Genomic DNA, 15,162 nt, shown 5'->3' with positions numbered 1-15,162 from the left:
CTCTGTATCTCTGTGCCCTCCCTCTCTCTCTGTATCTCTGTGCCCTCCCTCTCTCCCTGTATCTCTGTGCCCTCCCTCTCTCTCTGTATCTCTGTGCCCTCCCTCTCTCCCTGTATCTCTGTGCCCTCCCTCTCTCTCTGTATCTCTGTGCCCTCCCTCTCTCTCTCTGTATCTCTCTGCCCTCCCTCTCTCTCTCTGTATCTCTGTGCCCTCCCTCTCTCTCTGTATCCCTGTGCCCTCCCTCTCTCTCTGTATCTCTGTGCCCTCCCTCTCTCTCTGTATCTCTGTGCCCTCCCTCTCTCTCTGTATCTCTGTGCCCTCCCTCTCTCTCTGTATCTCTGCGCTCCCTCTCTCTCTCTGTATCTCTCTGCCCTCCCTCTCTCTCTCTGTATCTCTCTGCGCTCCCTCTTTCTCTCTGTATCTCTCTGCCCTCCCTCTCTCTCTCTGTATCTCTCTGCGCTCCCTCTCTCTCTCTGTATCTCTCTGCGCTCCCTCTCTCTCTCTGTATCTCTGTGCCCTCCCTCTCTCTCTGTATCTCTGTGCCCTCCCTCTCTCTGTATCTCTGTGCCCTCCCTCTCTCTCTGTATCTCTCTGCCCTCCCTCTCTCTCTCTGTATCTCTGTGCCCTCCCTCTTTCTCTCTGTATCTCTCTGCCCTCCCTCTCTCTCTCTGTATCTCTCTGCGCTCCCTCTCTCTCTCTGTATCTCTCTGCGCTCCCTCTCTCTCTCTGTATCTCTGTGCCCTCCCTCTCTCTCTGTATCTCTGTGCCCTCCCTCTCTCTCTGTATCTCTCTGCCCTCCCTCTCTCTCTGTATCTCTGTGCCCTCCCTCTCTCTCTCTGACCCTAAAGAATATGTAGCAGCTGCCTCAAGAACCGAAACTGAAAAGTAGGAAGACACACACAGACTGCTATAGGTCACACAGAGAGACAGACAGACAGACAGACAGACAGACAGACAGACAGACAGACAGACAGACAGACAGACAGACAGACAGACAGACAGACAGACAGACAGACAGACAGACAGACAGACAGACAGACAGACAGAAAAGGCGAGAGCGAGAGACAGACAGACAGAGAGAGAGAGACAGACAAACAGAGAGAGAGACAGACAGACAGACAGACAGACAGACAGACAGACAGACAGACAGACAGACAGACAGACAGACAGACAGACAGACAGACAGACAGACAGACAGACAGACAGACAGAAAGGGAGAGAGCGAGCGAGAGCGAGAGCGAGAGCGAGAGACAAACAAAGAGAGAGACAGAGAAAGAGAGAGCGAGAGACAGAGAAAGAGAGAGAGACAGACAGACAGACAGACAGACAGACAGACAGACAGACAGACAGACAGACAGACAGACAGACAGACAGACAGACAGACAGACAGACAGACAGACAGACAAGGAGAGAGCGAGAGCGAGAGACAGACAGAGAGAGAGACAGAGAAAGAGAGAGAGAGAGAGACAGACAGACAGACAGACAGACAGACAAGGAGAGAGCGAGAGCGAGAGACAGACAGAGAGAGAGACAGAGAAAGAGAGAGCGAGAGACAGAGAAAGAGAGCGAGAGACAGAGACAGACAAACAGAGAGAGAGACAGAGAAAGAGAGAGACAGACAGACAGACAGACAGACAGAAAATGAGAGAGCGAGAGCGAGAGACAGACAGAGAGAGAGACAGAGAAAGAGAGAGCGAGAGACAGAGACAGACAAACAGAGAGAGAGAGAAAGACAGACAGACAGACAGACAGACAGACAGACAGACAGACAGACAGACAGACAGACAGACAGAGAAAGAGAGAGAGCGAGAGACAGACAGAAAGAGAGAGCGAGCGACAGACAGACAGACAGACAGACAGACAGACAGAGAGAGAGAGACAGAGAAAGAGAGAGCAAGAGAGAAAGAGAGAGCGAGCGAGAGACAGACAGACAGACAGACAGACAGACAGACAGACAGACAGACAGACAGACAGACAGACAGACAGACAGACAGACAAGGAGAGAGCGAGAGCGAGAGACAGACAGAGAGAGAGACAGAGAAAGAGAGAGCGAGAGACAGAGAAAGAGAGCGAGAGACAGAGACAGACAAACAGAGAGAGAGACAGAGAAAGAGAGAGACAGACAGACAGACAGACAGACAGAAAATGAGAGAGCGAGAGCGAGAGACAGACAGAGAGAGAGACAGAGAAAGAGAGAGCGAGAGACAGAGACAGACAAACAGAGAGAGAGAGAAAGACAGACAGACAGACAGACAGACAGACAGACAGACAGACAGACAGAGAAAGAGAGAGAGCGAGAGACAGACAGAAAGAGAGAGCGAGCGACAGACAGACAGACAGAGAGAGAGAGACAGAGAAAGAGAGAGCAAGAGAGAAAGAGAGAGCGAGAGACAGACAGACAGACAGACAGACAGACAGACAGACAGACAGAGAGAGAGAGACAGACTTTCTCTAATTAAGGGTGCCCTGGCTCTCTGTCTCCTCAGAGTCTGCTGCCCTAGTTAGTCACACATACACATAGACTAACAGTCACGTTCTCTACAGCTTTGTCCCATAATGCAGTTCAACAGGCAGTTCTCGCCAGACAGGTGAACAGACAATAAGCTGTTTGTGTGTGTGTGAGAGAGAGTATTTGGAACCAAAGACTGATCATCCCAATCCACAAAAGAGAAGACAAATTTAACCACAATAACTACTGTGGGATTTGCATCAACAGCAACCTTGGGAAAATCCTCTGCATTATCATTAACAGGAGACTTGTACATTTCCTCAGTGAAAACAATGTACTGAGCGAATGTCAAATTGGGTGCCAATCCAAAGGAGCAGATTTCTGGGCATGGTAGAATAGATTCAGGGCATAATTTGCAGACAGGGGTATGGTGGGGTGCGTGTACAGAGGAGGTAAGCCCAGGCACTGAGTGATGATAAGAGAGGTTGCATTTCTGGACACGCTGGTTACACTGTGTGAGGTCAAAGCATGTGTGGGAGGTGGGACAAAGGTGGTATCTGAGGCATGTACAGTCGGACTAGGGGCTCTGCAGTAAACTAAAACAATGATAACTATCCTAAACAACAGTATACAAGGCATATTGACATTTGAGAGAGACATAAAGCGAGGCATAAAGCAATCACAGGTGTTGATTGGGAGAGCTAGCTAAGACAACAACAGGTAAGACAACAACAGCTAATCAGCTAAGACAACAACAACAGGTTAAATGGAGATGAATGGGCAGAGAGGGTTGGTTAACTACACACATGGCCTGAGTTCGGGGCTAGGGCCGACAGATAAACAAAAGTAAACAAAGTGGAGTACCGTGATAAATGAACAGTCCAGCAGGCATCAGCTATGTAGCCAAGTGATCATAGGGTCCAGTGTACAGCAATAGAAGGAACAGGGAAGCCGCGGGGTAGTCGTTGCTACGCTAGCACACGGGAGACATGGCGTTTAAGCTAGCAGGCCGGGGCCGACGTCCAGCAAAGGCCGGTTGAGGGCACAGCGGATGGAATTACGTCTGCGGACTAGTCGTGGTGGTACGGCGGGGCGCCGTGTCGACGAAGGGACCGGGCCAGATGGCGAAAGAGGTATTGTAGTTGTGGTAATTTCGTTTGCTTGACGGGAGATGCGCTTGGGCTCAGGGCTAGCTTCGGGGCTGGGTCACTCGGTGGCAGCTAGCTAGCTGTGATGATCAGGAGTAATGGTCCAGGGTTTACGGCAGGAATCCGGCGTTGTAGTGGAGAACAACAGTCCGAGGCTGGCAGGTATTATCCAGGCTAAAAAACGTCTGGTATCTGAGCAGAGGGTAAAGGCCGCTAGCAGTGGCTAACAATGACTGAATAGATAGTAGCTAATTAACTGGTTAGCTTCTGATGGAAGTTTAAGGTCTGAAAAAAAATAGTGGATCCGTGTCACATTGAGCGAGGCGGGTTACCGGAAGGTATATTTAATGGAAAAATGGAAAAGAGATTGAAAAATACATTGAAATATTACACAAAAAAAAGGACCAAAAGTAAATGAGAGGACGAGAAACCACGTCTGCACTGCTACGCCATCTTGGAACGTTGGTATCGGCGGTATCGGCTTGAGGGGGAATATACACGGCTGTGACTACAACCGGAGAGAATTTTCTTGGGAGTTTAATACAGTTGGCATTTGATTGGGAGGGATTCTAGGTCAGGTGAACAAAAGGACTTGAGTTTCTGCATGTTATCACAATCGCACCATGAGTAATTAATCATGAAACATACACCACCGCCTTTATTCTTCCCAGAGAGTTCTTTATTCCTGTCTGCGCGGTGCACTGAGAACCCAGCTGGCTATACGAACTCGGAGAGTATATCCCGAGAGAGCCATGTTTCCGTGAAATAGAGTATGTTACAATCCCTGATGTCTCTCTGGAAGGAGATCCTCGGCCTGAGCTCATCTACTTTATTATCCAGAGACTGAACATTAGCGAGTAAAATACTCGGAAGCGGGGTGGGTGGCGCGCCTCCTGAGTCGGACTAGAAGTCCACTCCAAATACCTCTTCTCTGCCAGCGGTGTTTTGGACCAGCCTCTGGAATCAGCCTCTGGAATCAGCCTCTGGAATCAGCCTCTGGAATCAGTGTGTGTGTGTGTGTGTGTGTGTGTGTGTGTGTGTGTTTGTCTGTTTGTGAGTCCAGCCCCCAGGAAGATTTGCCAGCAGCTACAATTACAGTGATAGATGTGAAAGACCTGGGTCGACTCCTCTAGAGATCTGTCCTTGAGACTACAAGACCAGCCAAATCCCTGGGTCTACAAACACACATACACACGCTGAACACACGGAAGCGCACACACACGCATGAACGAATGGACGCACGCACACATGTTCGGATGCACGGATACACTGAACACGCAAGCACACATACACACTCTGAACACACACACACATATGGATGCACGGATGCTGAACTCACGCACACACACACACACACACACACACACACTAATACACACATGACACGCACATGAGCACACACATTCACAACAACAACACATCACACATCACACCAAGAAAACAGTCATCTTGGTTAACCCAGAACTAAAGACTCTGGTCAGAACATACATGTTAAGAGATGAAGAGATGTTAGAACGAGGATCCGACCGAGGAGCTCCACCCTCTCTCTATACCAGTTACGGGATGAAGAGACGTTAGAACGAGGATCAGACCGAGGAGCTCCACCCTCTCTCTATACCAGTTACGGGATGAAGAGACGTTAGAACGAGGATCAGACCAAGGAGCTCCACCCTCTCTCTTTACCAGTTACGGGATGAAGAGACGTTAGAACGAGGATCAGACCGAGGAGCTCCACCCTCTCTCTATACCAGTTACGGGATGAAGAGACGTTAGAACGAGGATCAGACCGAGGAGCTCCACCCTCTCTCTATACCAGTTACGGGATGAAGAGACGTTAGAACGAGGATCAGACCGAGGAGCTCCACCCTCTCTCTACACAGGTTACGGGATGAAGAGACGTTAGAACGAGGATCAGACCGAGGAGCTCCACCCTCTCTCTATACAGGTTACGGGATGAAGAGACGTTAGAACGAGGATCGGACCGAGGAGCTCCACCCTCTCTCTATACCAGTTACGGGATGAAGAGACGTTAGAACGAGGATCAGACCAAGGAGCTCCACCCTCTCTCTACACAGGTTACGGGATGAAGAGACGTTAGAACGAGGATCAGACCAAGGAGCTCCACCCTCTCTCTATACAGGTTACGGGATGAAGAGACGTTAGAACGAGGATCAGACCGAGGAGCTCCACCCTCTCTCTATACAGGTTACGGGATGAAGAGACGTTAGAACGAGGACCAGACCAAGGAGCTCCACCCTCTCTCTTTACCAGTTACGGGATGAAGAGACGTTAGAACGAGGATCAGACCGAGGAGCTCCAGCCTCTCTCTATACAGGTTATGGGATGAAGAGACGTTAGAACGAGGATCAGACCAAGGAGCTCCACCCACTCTCTATACAGGTTACGGGATGAAGAGACGTTAGAACGAGGATCAGACCGAGGAGCTCCACCCTCTCTCTATACCAGTTACGGGATGAAGAGATGTTAGAATGAGGATCAGACCAAGGAGCTCCACCCTCTCTCTATACCAGTTACGGGATGAAGAGACGTTAGAACGAGGATCCGACCGAGGAGCTCCACCCTCTCTCTATACCAGTTACGGGATGAAGAGACGTTAGAACGAGGATCAGACCAAGGAGCTCCACCCTCTCTCTACACAGGTTACGGGATGAAGAGACGTTAGAACGAGGATCAGACCGAGGAGCTCCACCCTCTCTCTATACAGGTTACGGGATGAAGAGACGTTAGAACGAGGATCAGACCGAGGAGCTCCACCCTCTCTCTATACAGGTTACGGGATGAAGAGACGTTAGAACGAGGATCAGACCGAGGAGCTCCACCCTCTCTCTATACCAGTTACGGGATGAAGAGACGTTAGAACGAGGATCAGACCGAGGAGCTCCACCCTCTCTCTATACCAGTTACGGGATGAAGAGACGTTAGAACGAGGATCAGACCGAGGAGCTCCACCCTCTCTCTATACCAGTTACGGGATGAAGAGATGTTAGAATGAGGATCAGACCAAGGAGCTCCACCCTCTCTCTATACCAGTTACGGGATGAAGAGACGTTAGAACGAGGATCCGACCGAGGAGCTCCACCCTCTCTCTATACCAGTTACGGGATGAAGAGACGTTAGAACGAGGATCAGACCAAGGAGCTCCACCCTCTCTCTACACAGGTTACGGGATGAAGAGACGTTAGAACGAGGATCAGACCGAGGAGCTCCACCCTCTCTCTATACAGGTTACGGGATGAAGAGACGTTAGAACGAGGATCAGACCGAGGAGCTCCACCCTCTCTCTATACAGGTTACGGGATGAAGAGACGTTAGAACGAGGATCAGACCGAGGAGCTCCACCCTCTCTCTATACAGGTTACGGGATGAAGAGACGTTAGAATGAGGATCAGACCGAGGAGCTCCACCCTCTCTCTATACCAGTTACGGGATGAAGAGACGTTAGAACGAGGATCAGACCGAGGAGCTCCACCCTCTCTCTATACCAGTTACGGGATGAAGAGACGTTAGAACGAGGATCAGACCGAGGAGCTCCACCCTCTCTCTATACCAGTTACGTGATGAAGAGACGTTAGAACGAGGATCAGACCGAGGAGCTCCACCCTCTCTCTATACAGGTTAGGGGATGAAGAGACGTTAGAACGAGGATCAGACCGAGGAGCTCCACCCTCTCTCTATACCAGTTACGGGATGAAGAGACGTTAGAACGAGGATCAGACCTAGGAGCTCCACCCTCTCTCTACACAGGTTACGGGATGAAGAGACGTTAGAACGAGGATCAGACCGAGGAGCTCCACCCTCTCTCTATACCAGTTACGGGATGAAGAGACGTTAGAACGAGGATCAGACCGAGGAGCTCCACCCTCTCTCTACACAGGTTACGGGATGAATAGACGTTAGAACGAGGATCAGACCGAGGAGCTCCACCCTCTCTCTACACAGGTTACGGGATGAAGAGACGTTAGAACGAGGATCAGACCGAGGAGCTCCACCCTCTCTCTATACAGGTTACGGGATGAAGAGACGTTAGAACGAGGATCAGACCGAGGAGCACCACCCTCTCTCTATACAGGTTACGGGATGAAGAGACGTTAGAACGAGGATCAGACCGAGGAGCTCCACCCTCTCTCTATATCGGTTACGGGATGAAGAGACGTTAGAACGAGGGTCAGAACGAGGAGCTCCACCCTCTCTCTATACCGGTTACGGGATGAAGAGACGTTAGAACGAGGATCAGACCGAGGAGCTCCACCCTCTCTCTATACCAGTTACGGGATGAAGAGATGTTAGAATGAAGATCAGACCAAGGAGCTCCACCCTCTCTCTATACCAGTTACGGGATGAAGAGACGTTAGAACGAGGATCCGACCGAGGAGCTCCACCCTCTCTCTATACCAGTTACGGGATGAAGAGACGTTAGAACGAGGATCAGACCAAGGAGCTCCACCCTCTCTCTACACAGGTTACGGGATGAAGAGACGTTAGAACGAGGATCAGACCAAGGAGCTCCACCCTCTCTCTATACAGGTTACGGGATGAAGAGACGTTAGAACGAGGATCAGACCGAGGAGCTCCACCCTCTCTCTATACCAGTTACGGGATGAAGAGACGTTAGAACGAGGATCAGACCAAGGAGCTCCACCCTCTCTCTTTACCAGTTACGGGATGAAGAGACGTTAGAACGAGGATCAGACCGAGGAGCTCCACCCTCTCTCTATACCAGTTACGGGATGAAGAGACGTTAGAACGAGGATCAGACCGAGGAGCTCCACCCTCTCTCTATACCAGTTACGGGATGAAGAGACGTTAGAACGAGGATCAGACCGAGGAGCTCCACCCTCTCTCTACACAGGTTACGGGATGAAGAGACGTTAGAACGAGGATCAGACCGAGGAGCTCCACCCTCTCTCTATACAGGTTACGGGATGAAGAGACGTTAGAACGAGGATCAGACCGAGGAGCTCCACCCTCTCTCTATACCAGTTACGGGATGAAGAGACGTTAGAACGAGGATCAGACCAAGGAGCTCCACCCTCTCTCTACACAGGTTACGGGATGAAGAGACGTTAGAACGAGGATCAGACCAAGGAGCTCCACCCTCTCTCTATACAGGTTACGGGATGAAGAGACGTTAGAACGAGGATCAGACCGAGGAGCTCCACCCTCTCTCTATACAGGTTACGGGATGAAGAGACGTTAGAACGAGGACCAGACCAAGGAGCTCCACCCTCTCTCTTTACCAGTTACGGGATGAAGAGACGTTAGAACGAGGATCAGACCGAGGAGCTCCAGCCTCTCTCTATACAGGTTATGGGATGAAGAGACGTTAGAACGAGGATCAGACCAAGGAGCTCCACCCACTCTCTATACAGGTTACGGGATGAAGAGACGTTAGAACGAGGATCAGACCGAGGAGCTCCACCCTCTCTCTATACCAGTTACGGGATGAAGAGATGTTAGAATGAGGATCAGACCAAGGAGCTCCACCCTCTCTCTATACCAGTTACGGGATGAAGAGACGTTAGAACGAGGATCCGACCGAGGAGCTCCACCCTCTCTCTATACCAGTTACGGGATGAAGAGACGTTAGAACGAGGATCAGACCAAGGAGCTCCACCCTCTCTCTACACAGGTTACGGGATGAAGAGACGTTAGAACGAGGATCAGACCAAGGAGCTCCACCCTCTCTCTATACAGGTTACGGGATGAAGAGACGTTAGAACGAGGATCAGACCGAGGAGCTCCACCCTCTCTCTATACAGGTTACGGGATGAAGAGACGTTAGAACGAGGATCAGACCGAGGAGCTCCACCCTCTCTCTATACCAGTTACGGGATGAAGAGACGTTAGAACGAGGATAAGACCAAGGAGCTCCACCCTCTCTCTTTACCAGTTACGGGATGAAGAGACGTTAGAATGAGGATCAGACCGAGGAGCTCCACCCTCTCTCTATACAGGTTACGGGATGAAGAGACGTTAGAACGAGGATCAGACCGAGGAGCTCCACCCTCTCTCTATCCCAGTTACGGGATGAAGAGATGTTAGAATGAGGATCAGACCAAGGAGCTCCACCCTCTCTCTATACCAGTTACGGGATGAAGAGACGTTAGAACGAGGATCAGACCGAGGAGCTCCACCCTCTCTCTATACCAGTTACGGGATGAAAAGACGTTAGAACGAGGATCAGACCGAGGAGCTCCACCCTCTCTCTATACCAGTTACGGGATGAAGAGACGTTAGAACGAGGATCCGACCGAGGAGCTCCACCCTCTCTCTATACCAGTTACGGGATGAAGAGACGTTAGAACGAGGATCAGACCGAGGAGCTCCACCCTCTCTCTATACCAGTTACGGGATGAAGAGACGTTAGAACGAGGATCAGACCAAGGAGCTCCACCCTCTCTCTACACAGGTTACGGGATGAAGAGACGTTAGTACGAGGATCAGACCGAGGAGCTCCACCCTCTCTCTATACCAGTTACGGGATGAAGAGACGTTAGAACGAGGATCAGACAGAGGAGCTCCACCCTCTCTCTATACAGGTTACGGGATGAAGAGACGTTAGAACGAGGATCAGACCGAGGAGCTCCACCCTCTCTCTATACAGGTTACGGGATGAAGAGACGTTAGAATGAGGATCAGACCAAGGAGCTCCACCCTCTCTCTATACCAGTTACGGGATGAAGAGACGTTAGAACGAGGATCAGACCGAGGAGCTCCACCCTCTCTCTATACCAGTTACGGGATGAAGAGACGTTAGAACGAGGATCAGACCGAGGAGCTCCACCCTCTCTCTATACCAGTTACGTGATGAAGAGACGTTAGAACGAGGATCAGACCGAGGAGCTCCACCCTCTCTCTATACAGGTTAGGGGATGAAGAGACGTTAGAACGAGGATCAGACCGAGGAGCTCCACCCTCTCTCTATACCAGTTACGGGATGAAGAGACGTTAGAACGAGGATCAGACCTAGGAGCTCCACCCTCTCTCTACACAGGTTACGGGATGAAGAGACGTTAGAACGAGGATCAGACCGAGGAGCTCCACCCTCTCTCTATACCAGTTACGGGATGAAGAGACGTTAGAACGAGGATCAGACCGAGGAGCTCCACCCTCTCTCTACACAGGTTACGGGATGAAGAGACGTTAGAACGAGGATCAGACCGAGGAGCTCCACCCTCTCTCTACACAGGTTACGGGATGAAGAGACGTTAGAACGAGGATCAGACCGAGGAGCTCCACCCTCTCTCTATACAGGTTACGGGATGAAGAGACGTTAGAACGAGGATCAGACCGAGGAGCACCACCCTCTCTCTATACAGGTTACGGGATGAAGAGACGTTAGAACGAGGATCAGACCGAGGAGCTCCACCCTCTCTCTATATCGGTTACGGGATGAAGAGACGTTAGAACGAGGGTCAGAACGAGGAGCTCCACCCTCTCTCTATACCGGTTACGGGATGAAGAGACGTTAGAACGAGGATCAGACCGAGGACCTCCACCCTCTCTCTATACCAGTTACGGGATGAAGAGATGTTAGAATGAGGATCAGACCAAGGAGCTCCACCCTCTCTCTATACCAGTTACGGGATGAAGAGACGTTAGAACGAGGATCCGACCGAGGAGCTCCACCCTCTCTCTATACCAGTTACGGGATGAAGAGACGTTAGAACGAGGATCAGACCAAGGAGCTCCACCCTCTCTCTACACAGGTTACGGGATGAAGAGACGTTAGAACGAGATTCAGACCAAGGAGCTCCACCCTCTCTCTATACAGGTTACGGGATGAAGAGACGTTAGAACGAGGATCAGACCGAGGAGCTCCACCCTCTCTCTATACAGGTTACGGGATGAAGAGACGTTAGAACGAGGATCAGACCGAGGAGCTCCACCCTCTCTCTATACCAGTTACGGGATGAAGAGACGTTAGAACGAGGATCAGACCAAGGAGCTCCACCCTCTCTCTTTACCAGTTACGGGATGAAGAGACGTTAGAATGAGGATCAGACCGAGGAGCTCCACCCTCTCTCTATACAGGTTACGGGATGAAGAGACGTTAGAACGAGGATCAGACCGAGGAGCTCCACCCTCTCTCTATCCCAGTTACGGGATGAAGAGATGTTAGAATGAGGATCAGACCAAGGAGCTCCACCCTCTCTCTATACCAGTTACGGGATGAAGAGACGTTAGAACGAGGATCAGACCGAGGAGCTCCACCCTCTCTCTATACCAGTTACGGGATGAAAAGACGTTAGAACGAGGATCAGACCGAGGAGCTCCACCCTCTCTCTATACCAGTTACGGGATGAAGAGACGTTAGAACGAGGATCCGACCGAGGAGCTCCACCCTCTCTCTATACCAGTTACGGGATGAAGAGACGTTAGAACGAGGATCAGACCGAGGAGCTCCACCCTCTCTCTATACCAGTTACGGGATGAAGAGACGTTAGAACGAGGATCAGACCAAGGAGCTCCACCCTCTCTCTACACAGGTTACGGGATGAAGAGACGTTAGTACGAGGATCAGACCGAGGAGCTCCACCCTCTCTCTATACCAGTTACGGGATGAAGAGACGTTAGAACGAGGATCAGACAGAGGAGCTCCACCCTCTCTCTATACAGGTTACGGGATGAAGAGACGTTAGAACGAGGATCAGACCGAGGAGCTCCACCCTCTCTCTATACAGGTTACGGGATGAAGAGACGTTAGAATGAGGATCAGACCAAGGAGCTCCACCCTCTCTCTATACCAGTTACGGGATGAAGAGACGTTAGAACGAGGATCAGACCGAGGAGCTCCACCCTCTCTCTATACCAGTTACGGGATGAAGAGACGTTAGAACGAGGATCAGACCGAGGAGCTCCACCCTCTCTCTATACCAGTTACGTGATGAAGAGACGTTAGAACGAGGATCAGACCGAGGAGCTCCACCCTCTCTCTATACAGGTTAGGGGATGAAGAGACGTTAGAACGAGGATCAGACCGAGGAGCTCCACCCTCTCTCTATACCAGTTACGGGATGAAGAGACGTTAGAACGAGGATCAGACCTAGGAGCTCCACCCTCTCTCTACACAGGTTACGGGATGAAGAGACGTTAGAACGAGGATCAGACCGAGGAGCTCCACCCTCTCTCTATACCAGTTACGGGATGAAGAGACGTTAGAACGAGGATCAGACCGAGGAGCTCCACCCTCTCTCTACACAGGTTACGGGATGAAGAGACGTTAGAACGAGGATCAGACCGAGGAGCTCCACCCTCTCTCTACACAGGTTACGGGATGAAGAGACGTTAGAACGAGGATCAGACCGAGGAGCTCCACCCTCTCTCTATACAGGTTACGGGATGAAGAGACGTTAGAACGAGGATCAGACCGAGGAGCACCACCCTCTCTCTATACAGGTTACAGGATGAAGAGACGTTAGAACGAGGATCAGACCGAGGAGCTCCACCCTCTCTCTATATCGGTTACGGGATGAAGAGACGTTAGAACGAGGGTCAGAACGAGGAGCTCCACCCTCTCTCTATACCGGTTACGGGATGAAGAGACGTTAGAACGAGGATCAGACCGAGGAGCTCCACCCTCTCTCTATACAGGTTACGGGATGAAGAGACGTTAGAACGAGGATCAGACCGAGGAGCTCCACCCTCTCTCTATACAGGTTACGGGATGAAGAGACGTTAGAACGAGGATCAGACCGAGGAGCTCCACCCTCTCTCTATACAGGTTACGGGATGAAGAGACGTTAGAACGAGGATCAGACCGAGGAGCTCCACCCTCTCTCTACACAGGTTACGGGATGAAGAGACGTTAGAACGAGGATCAGACCAAGGAGCTCCACCCTCTCTCTACACAGGTTACGGGATGAAGAGACGTTAGAACGAGGATCAGACCGAGGAGCTCCACCCTCTCTCTATACCGGTTACGGGATGAAGAGACGTTAGAACGAGGGTCAGAATGAGGAGCTCCACCCTCTCTCTATACCAGTTACGGGATGAAGAGACGTTAGAATGAGGATCAGACCGAGGAGCTCCACCCTCTCTCTATACCAGTTACGGGATGAAGAGACGTTAGAACGAGGATCCGACCGAGGAGCTCCACCCTCTCTCTATACCAGTTACGGGATGAAGAGACGTTAGAACGAGGATCCGACCGAGGAGCTCCACCCTCTCTCTATACAGGTTACGGGATGAAGAGACGTTAGAACGAGGATCAGACCGAGGAGCTCCACCCTCTCTCTATACAGGTTACGGGATGAAGAGACGTTAGAACGAGGATCAGACCGAGGAGCTCCACCCTCTCTCTATACCGGTTACGGGATGAAGAGACGTTAGAACGAGGGTCAGAACGAGGAGCTCCACCCTCTCTCTATACCGGTTACGGGATGAAGAGACGTTAGAACGAGGGTCAGAACGAGGAGCTCCACCCTCTCTCTATACCGGTTACGGGATGAAGAGACGTTAGAACGAGGGTCAGAACGAGGAGCTCCACCCTCTCTCTATACCGGTTACGGGATGAAGAGACGTTAGAACGAGGGTCAGAACGAGGAGCTCCACCCTCTCTCTTTACCGGTTAGGGGATGAAGAGACGTTAGAACGAGGATCAGACCAAGGAGCTCCACCCTCTCTCTATACCAGTTACGGGATGAAGAGACGTTAGAACGAGGGTCAGAACGAGGAGCTCCACCCTCTCTCTACACCGGTTACGGGATGAAGAGACGTTAGAACCAGGGTCAGAACGAGGAGCTCCACCCTCTCTCTACACAGGTTACGGGATGAAGAGACGTTAGAACGAGGGTCAGAACGAGGAGCTCCACCCTCTCTCTATACCAGTTACGGGATGAAGAGACGTTAGAACGAGGATCAGACCAAGGAGCTCCACCCTCTCTCTACACAGGTTACGGGATGAAGAGACGTTAGAACGAGGATCAGACCGAGGAGCTCCACCCTCTCTCTATACCAGTTACGGGATGAAGAGACGTTAGAACGAGGATCAGACCGAGGAGCTCCACCCTCTCTCTACACAGGTTACGGGATGAAGAGACGTTAGAACGAGGATCAGACCAAGGAGCTCCACCCTCTCTCTATACAGGTTACGGGATGAAGAGACGTTAGAACGAGGATCAGACCGAGGAGCTCCACCCTCTCTCTATACCGGTTACGGGATGAAGAGACGTTAGAACGAGGGTCAGAACGAGGAGCTCCACCCTCTCTCTATACCGGTTACGGGATGAAGAGACGTTAGAACGAGGGTCAGAACGAGGAGCTCCACCCTCTCTCTATACCGGTTACGGGATGAAGAGACGTTAGAACGAGGGTCAGAACGAGGAGCTCCACCCTCTCTCTATACCGGTTACGGGATGAAGAGACGTTAGAACGAGGGTCAGAACGAGGAGCTCCACCCTCTCTCTTTACCGGTTAGGGGATGAAGAGACGTTAGAACGAGGATCAGACCAAGGAGCTCCACCCTCTCTCTATACCAGTTACGGGATGAAGAGACGTTAGAACGAGGGTCAGAACGAGGAGCTCCACCCTCTCTCTACACCG

This window comes from Salmo trutta, unplaced genomic scaffold (assembly GCF_901001165.1).
Source record: "Salmo trutta unplaced genomic scaffold, fSalTru1.1, whole genome shotgun sequence".
Lineage (NCBI taxonomy): Eukaryota > Metazoa > Chordata > Actinopteri > Salmoniformes > Salmonidae > Salmo > Salmo trutta.
The sequence above is the reverse complement of the archived record's forward strand: the minus strand, read 5'-3'. Positions refer to the sequence as shown.